General features: G+C 37.1%; 1 long non-coding RNA gene across 1 annotated transcript; it reads right to left on the minus strand.

The window, feature by feature from the left end:
• Positions 1-7,239: 7,239 nt before the first annotated feature.
• Positions 7,240-7,907, minus strand: LOC133831150 (uncharacterized). Its single transcript, XR_009892424.1, has 2 exons — positions 7,797-7,907; positions 7,240-7,705 (listed from the first exon to the last, which is right to left on the minus strand). It is a non-coding gene; the product is annotated as an uncharacterized LOC133831150 (long non-coding RNA).
• Between the last annotated feature and the right edge of the window lie 531 nt (positions 7,908-8,438).

Below are 8,438 nucleotides of genomic sequence, written 5' to 3' on the forward strand. Positions count from 1 at the left end.
CTTGTTTTTTTTGTTGTCTCTAAGTTTTTACCGACTTTCACAACCCGGGTCGGATTTTCTTCATCGAGTTGGACCTCCTCAAGGTCCTCGATGGGTCCAATTTCTTCTTCAATATCCCCAAAGCGAGGATCCATATCTCTATCCTCGCTTTGGGCAACACCCTATTTGGTGACATTATCACTTGAGTGGGCCTGAGCATCAATTGCCACTTGCAACTCTTTTCCGAGAACATCTCTCGATACACCCTTCTTTGCCTTGGTGATCGAGGCGTTGTAGCACTCCCTTGCTTCCCGTTGATTTCCCAATACGCATTCTACCCCTGTGTCTATTGGGAACTTCATGGCGAGGTGCCATATCAAAGTGATGGCCCGTAGGTCGACCAAACTTGGTCTCCCAATCACAGCATTGTATGTTGAAGGACAATCAACTACTATGAAAGTAGTGAGTAATGTCCTATTAGCAGGTGCAGTATCTGTTGTAACTGGAAGCCTAATCGACCCTGCCAGGGTGAACCCTTCACTGGAAAAACCATAAATGGTTTGGTTGCATGGCTCCAGGTCTTTGACGAACAGCTTCATTCTTTACAGTGAAGGCTTCTACAAGATGTTGACCGAACTTCCTATGTCGACCAACACCCTTTTCACCATCATGTTGGAAATTTGTACGTCTACGACCAGTGGATCGGAGTGTGGGAATCACACGTGCTGGGCATCGTCTTCAGAGAAGGTTATCAATTCCTCCTCTGTTCGAGCCTTTTTTGGCGCTCGATCTTCCACACTCATCATCTCGATGTCCTGGTCGTGGCGTAGGGTTCAAGCGTATCATTCCCTTGCCTTCCCACTGTCTCCTACAAGATGTGGGCCTCCGCAGATGGTGAGTAAAGTGCCTGCCACGGGAGCTGGCTGTAGAGGTGGCGAGCATTGGTGTGTAGGCGCTTGCTCATTGCCACCTTGAGCCTCTCGCTGAGACCTTCTTGTAGCTCACACATATCTTCTTAAATGTCCCTGCCTGATCAGGAACTCAATCTCATCTTTCAACTGGTTACATTCATTGGTGTCGTGCTCGTAGTCGTTGTGAAAATGACAGAACTGTCATATCTCTCATGGAGATATCTTTCCTCATAGCTGCGGGTCGTTTGTAAGGCACGCTTGAGCTGGTCGCCTGGTAGACTTCAGCTCGTCTTTCGACATGGGTATGTGTAGTTGGTGAATCTTGGCTCATATCAATTTCCTTTGGGTAATTTTCTCTCAGAAGTTGAGTGTTCATTGTTCGTCTGTTTTCCACCGTTCCTACCACTGCCATTCCCGTTGCCTTTGTCGTTGCCATTGGGCTTTTCCGACCTGTTGGCGGCTTTGGCGGGTTCTTCCTTTGGCCCCTTGTCTTTTGTTGGCAATCGCGTCTTCGAGCTTGATGTATCGATCAGCTCGATCCAAAAACTCTTGGGTACTTCTTACCCCATTCTTTCTGAGGCTACTCCAGAGGGGTGAATGGTGCCTAACTCCAACAGTTAGCACCATCATCTTACCCTCATCGCCCATTGTCTTGGCTCCAACTGCTGCTCGCATGAAGCGTTGGACATATTCTTTCAAGGGCACTACCTCTTTTTGGCGTATCTCGACCAGCTGGTTGGCCTCTGTGGGGTGTATGCGACCCGCGTAAAACTGTCCGTAAAATTCCTTTACGAACATCTCCCAAGATACTATACTAGCAGGAGGGAATTTAAAAAACCACTCCTGAGCAGTGTCAGATAGTGTCCCAGGGAAGATCCGGCAGCGAGCATCTTCCGACACTTTTTGTATGTCCATTTGTATCTCAAACTTATTTACGTGAGATACTAGGTCTCCGTACCCGTCGAAGTTCGGCAATGTAGGCATCTTGAACTTACTGGGGGTTTCGACAGCAAAAACCCTCTATACAAAGGGGGTGCCCCTCCTCTTATTGTACTCAATATGGGACGTCCGTCCCCCGACCAGTTGCTGTACCGCCTGGTTCAGGACATCAATCTGAGCCTGAACAGCTTCTGGGACTGCTGGGGCCACCGGTGCCGGGGGAGCGTACTCGTCGTGCCTCTCACGGCGGTTGTTAAGTACGTCCCTTAGATCATCGTCTCTGTGTCTCTACTCGCTAGTTCCTAGCCGACTAAAGACGTTCGGTTGCCTGGGTTGCCCCCCAACATTGTGGCTAGCTGGCCTATTTTCTCTAGGTGGGGGGTTCTGCCTCCACCTCTTTCTTCATTTCTCCGGCTAGCATTTCCTTTGCCGGAATCAGCTTCATTATAGTCATGGCCATCTCTGAATTGTGGCTAACTACGGCGTGACCGGCTGTTCACGTTATTTCTTCCTCGGGCTGGCATTTCTCGAGCGTCAGAGGGAGGCTTGCGCTGGTCGTTGGGTCCCCGTGCATTGTTATGCTGTGGGGGGGCTTTGACTGCAGAGCCTAACTCGATGTTCCTCCTGTTGGCAGAAGGACGCTGCCCCCTGCTCGGTGGATTTGGCTCTTCGTCCCCTGGGCGTCTAGGGCTATAGGGCGGCTGCCCTGCCCTATTCTACCTCGGGCACTGGGGATTGCCTCGACCAGCCTAGGTTGGAGGTTGCTGCTCAGGATCCCTAGGTGGGACATCATCCTGAGCCATAGGCGGCTGCTCTGGCCTTTGAGGGCTTGCTGGCTGGAGCGGAGGGCTTGGAGTGGGACCTCTTTGAGGTGGTGCATTTGGTGGCTGATCTGGCTGGGAGGCTGGTACAGCCTGACTCCTAGCCAATTGAATGGCTGCTTCAAGGGCGACCATGGCATCCCTCTGCCGACGATCCATTTTTGCTTGCCGCTCACTCAGCTCTTGGCGCTGGCATTCTATTTCTCTTTGCTGCAGCACCATTGTCTCCGCAGCATTCTCCTGATTGGCCCTTAGATTAGCCAACTCATCTTGCAACACTCCTAGCGTCGCCCTCAGTGTTTTGGAATCTAATTCCTCCTCATCGAACTCCAAATGTGGTTCATTCTCAGTCACATTTGGGGGAGGAGGTTGGGATGGTGCAGCGCCAGCAACCTGTCCAGTCTTCTTGGATGTTTTCGCCATTAGATCTTTTCACAGTTTTTGTCAAACTCTCAATGAAAGCACCAGAATGTTGACCCACGATTTGGCCAAAGACACGGAGTCAAATATACGACAAAAGATAAAACGGCAAGTAAGAAAGATTATCCAATGGAAGAGAGGAAAACACCAAGGATTTATAGTGATTCGACTCCAAAAAGATGGTATGACCTACGTCCACTTAGTGCTATTATTAAGATTGAATCTCAAAGCAGTGATCAAAGAACTGGAGTTCTTGAGTTTCACAAACCTTGGAAGAAATATAATAAAACGATGGATAATTGCACTATAGCTCTCTCTTTTTCTCTATCTTAGCAAAAAGATTCAGGAATCAAAAAGTCTCTTCCTTGAGCTATTTCATCCATATTTATAGGCTCAAGGAGGGTTACATGGGCTAACAGACCATATCTTTCCTTAATAACCGCGTATCAAGGTCATAATGAGGAAATATTCAATGTATTAATTATAAGATTACAGTTTAAGAAGGAAACAAATCAAGTTATACGACCAGCCTGATCATATCTAAAAGTTAAGCCCTGACGAAGCGGTGTGCTTCTGGTTGATAGTCAAGCAGTACTCTCTGCCACGTGTCAACTACGTAGGAGAAACCTTGCCACGTCATCAGTAGTCGTTTTTAGGGTAAACAGTGACAATTTGTTTTTTTTTTTAAATCAAGAAACTTAAATTTAAAATCAACGTATAATATTTAAGATTACATTAAACATATAATATATAATATCTTGTTGTCACTCCCAAATTCAAAAACTAGAACAAACATATACTTAAACAAAAATAAATAAATTATTTAATTAAAATAGGATATTTATTTGAAATTTATATGACATTAGTATAAATTTAATAAAAATAATTAATAAATTCTATAAATAAAACTAAGCAAACATGCATATTGTTTGTATCTAGTATATATATATACTAGGTAGAAGCAACGTGGAAGGTACATTTGCTTAGTTTTGAAATTGTAAATATTGTCTATAATTTTAATAAAAACAGGTTCACTGTTTTTTTTTAAATAAGAATAGAAAAAATCATAGTGTAGACAATATAATATTTATGCATCAACTATTTTTTTTTCTAATATTATATGTTTAATATAATATTAAATTTAATTAAATTTTATTTAAATTATTAAATATCTGGGTTTCGTTTGGTAAAAATTTTGTTTTAAAATTTTTTTAACTCAAAAATAAAAATATATTTATGTTTTATCTTTTTTTTATTTTTATAAAATAAAAATGTGTTTAGTAACAATTTTTGTTTTTTGTTTTTTTTTTAAATAAAATTAAAAATGCATTTGTTAATTTTTATTTTTATTTTTTGTTTAAAAAATAAAAAATATATTTGGTAAACATATTTTTATTTTTTATTTTTTATTTTCTAAACTCTACGAAAATGGACATTCCGTAGCTCCATGATACAAAAACGGGCAATGTCAATTTTCGTAGGTTCATATAGCAACGGGCATTGCCCCATTCCAAATGTCAAAAAAAAATTAAAAAACAAAAAGTTGAAACAAAATCTCATAAATTTTAACTGATGTAATACATCAAAGGGTTAAAATCATATCCAAAAATTACAATAATCATGTTTATGTATACTGAAACCTAGAAAATACACTAATCACATCTGAAATGAAAAAATAATAATCAAATTGATGCCAACACCACAGCCACCTAGCCTTCACCGCTAATAAGTAGTCGATTCATGCCTTGTTCATAAAACACAAATTGCTTCAATGTGTCTTCTTCCAAAATATGACTTTGCTAAAAAAGAAAAGTAGTTCATAAAAAAAGTCTTGAAAAAGAAAAAAAAAAGTAGTTCAAATACAAGACTAGGCCATACGAGAATTATCTTTTTTCCCCTATGTTTATCTCCAAACTTTTCAGAGTTCAACCTATATCATATGTACTCATTGCTAGAGTCAATAACTTTTTTTTTTGGTAAATCAGATCTGTATAGTACTGGACTTCCAATTTACAAACTAAACAGCACCAAGTTTAAAGGCCTGACTGAATTTTATTACAATTTCTCAAACCAATCTCTATCTATAAACTGAATTTTGTTAGGCATAATACTTCTAATTACATGCTTTACATTAAATTGAATTCTTTGAACAAGTATCGTTGCTGTATAGAATTTTTTATTCCTCATAGCCTCATTTCTACACCACCAAACCTGGTATATCAAAGCTGCTAAGGTCACAATAAATACTTGTTTCCTAAAATGATTTAATCTGGCCTTAGCAATCCACCGCAACAATTTATGTGTAGTGGTAGTTGTCGTCTTCCATCCCAGCCAGCTCTTGATTTGCCTCAGGCAAAAAGAGCTCAAATAACAGTCAAAAAATACATGTTCTCTTGTTTCCCTGTTACTACCACATAAAAGACAGAGGTAATCAGTTGATATGTTGAAGCGAAACAGTCTATCTTTCAGTTGTAACCTATCTAGAACCGCAAGCCATAAGATAAATATATGATTTGGTATGATGGTTCTATTCCAAACTTCCCTATGCCATGAGACCTTTTGATGAATGAGAACAAGAGCTTTGTGGCCCTCAGCTATCCTATAAACCCCATTAGAACAGAGATGAGTCAAATTAAGTTCCTTATACTTCTCATTAACTTTAACAATCTGCTTCCAATACCAACTACTGCCATTCAGAGCTTTATAGTCCCACCAGTCTCTATCACTAATATACACAGGATGTATCCATCGAACTCATAAAGAGTATTTTTTCGAAGCCACTGCCCATACATACTTACCAATAGTTGTTTCATTCCATTCATTATCCTCCTAAAGCCTAGACCTCCTTCAGCTTTATAGAGTCAATAACTTAGATTTCATTACCAATCACCTTATATAGCCATAACCAATATGAATACATGGTTTATCTTATCTAGATCAATCACTACCAAGTTAAGTGTATACGGAAAGTAATAAACTGGCAAAAAAGAGATATCATTGCAAGCTTGCAACAAAAAAAAATATGTCATCAACACATCAGAAGTCAAAAAAAACTTCAGCCACATTTACCATAATAATTGAGCATGAAACGAACAATAAAGCCAGCAAAAATGTAAACAAAATATAAAACTTATGCAAAACCAGATCTATATTAAATTTATAAACAAAATATATAACTTAAACATGTGATAAATTTATCTATTCAACTTCTGAGTGGCTATATTAAGACCATTCATGTATATATATAATCATTTTTTTTCAAAGCCAACTATTATACATGTTACACATATAATTATTAAGCTCCTATTTTACTTTGGATATAGGGATTGCAAACAACAAATTACTCATGTTTGGAGTTTCCTTTTGTAAAAAATCTGATGTGCGTCTGCAACCACTTCAATTCTACTAGCACATATTCTCTTATTGACATTGAAACCAACATCTTTTCAAGGCAGAAAATACCATGCCAAAGCTTTTATGAACTCCATTAGTGTATTCAATTTATTCAATCCATGCACTGCACTAATTATTCACAAGGAGTACATACATCTTCTACTAAAAAAATAATCCACAAATTATTCATAAATCATAATTTATCTAATAATATAACAAGCATTAGCATATTTATATATATATATATATATCGATATATTTTTAAGTAAAACATTAGGGTACAAATTATGAATTGTTCAAGCATTTACACAAAACAAGATAACACTAGCACCAACAGCACATGACATCTAAAGAAAATAAAGACAAAAAAAAGATAGTACAACACAAAAAAGAAACAAATTTTAAACATATTACCCCTGATATTGAAGAACTATTTGGATAATATACTTAATGGAGCTAATGATGAATCCATTAAGAGGGTTGTCTGAGATATCTAAAGTATAAGAAAATGACAGAAACATCAACAGATGATCTCATAATTGTGCCTGTTTCTAAATCCAGCCAAATAAATAAAGATAAAGATAAAGAAAGAAAGTTGTAGTTCTTCAAGTTTGATATGCCATTGCAGCTTGTTTTACTATAAGCCCACTTGTATACATTCCAGTGTGGAAGCCCTGAGTTTTTCTCCTCAATCAGTCTCAGTTCATCATTCCAAAGAACACATGCATATTCAACTGTTTAAAATGACCAGGACTGCAAAAAATAACACTATACCATAGGACCACAAAATCACCATGCATATTGAAGAACTGATTATTACATTATCAAATACCTAAAAAAGATATGAAAGTTTTCTTTAACCTCCAAAAGAAATTTAATAGTTGGGAAATAAGTGTCATATAAAATGAGTACAATCTAATTTATTACATTTCAAAATAATAAGGATATTTTAAGAAAAGACATCCTTCTGGCATGTAAAGTTCTTAGAAACATTTCTACAGTATTAGAGATCACTCTAGCACCACATATCTCCTAGACTCAAACTCCACAATCTGGACTGCAACAGGGCTTAATGAATCAAAAATCAGAAACACAAAATCAAAAATAACAAATAAAATTTAATGAATTAAAAACCAAAACTCGGATAACACACAAACATATAATCACAAATATGAAAGACAAATCTGACCTCACCAGTGCTACAAGCTTGTCGCCATAGATGTTGAAGCCCATAAACCCAACCTTATCGCAGTCAAAGTCGAAGCCCATCAATATTGATAGAGAAAAAGAGTTAGAGAAAGAGAAATTGTGAAGGAGAAGAAGAGAGGCTCACCACATGAGGAACAAAGGAAGCCTGTGGAGTCCTTGAATAGAGGAGCCATTGTCGGAGAGAACCCTAGTTGAGTTTTCGTGAAGAAGAAAAAGAAAATGAAAACTTTTTTAAAAAAAAAAATTGGAAGTTAAAAAATATCATTTTCAAAAGTTAATTAATTTTTTTTTAAAAATAAAATAAAATTAGATTACCGAACACATTTTTCTCTTTTATTTTTATATTTTTAATTATTTACTAAAAAAACTATTTAAAAAATAGTTACAGAACAGACCTAGTTTTATTATTTTAAATAATTATTATTGTAAAATATATCAAAAATATTATATTTTAATTTGTTTAATTATTTATTTATTTAAGTTTAAGTCATGTTTATAATCTACTGCTAAATATAAGAATATTTTGTTAAATATAAGAATACTCTAAAAAAGTATATAAAAACATATTAAGGAATTCTGATAACTAAAATCAAAATTATACTGATAACTAGATTAACCTTCACCAAGAAAAAGTTGAATAAAATTATGCATTGCTTTCGGCTCACACAACTCACTACGCACTGTGGCGACAGCTTACCAAAATTATGGTATCCAATAGGGGTGAGCACGGTATGGTTTGGGCGGTTTGAAGACTTTTTAATACACC

Source organism: Humulus lupulus, chromosome 4 (assembly GCF_963169125.1).
Source record: "Humulus lupulus chromosome 4, drHumLupu1.1, whole genome shotgun sequence".
Lineage (NCBI taxonomy): Eukaryota > Viridiplantae > Streptophyta > Magnoliopsida > Rosales > Cannabaceae > Humulus > Humulus lupulus.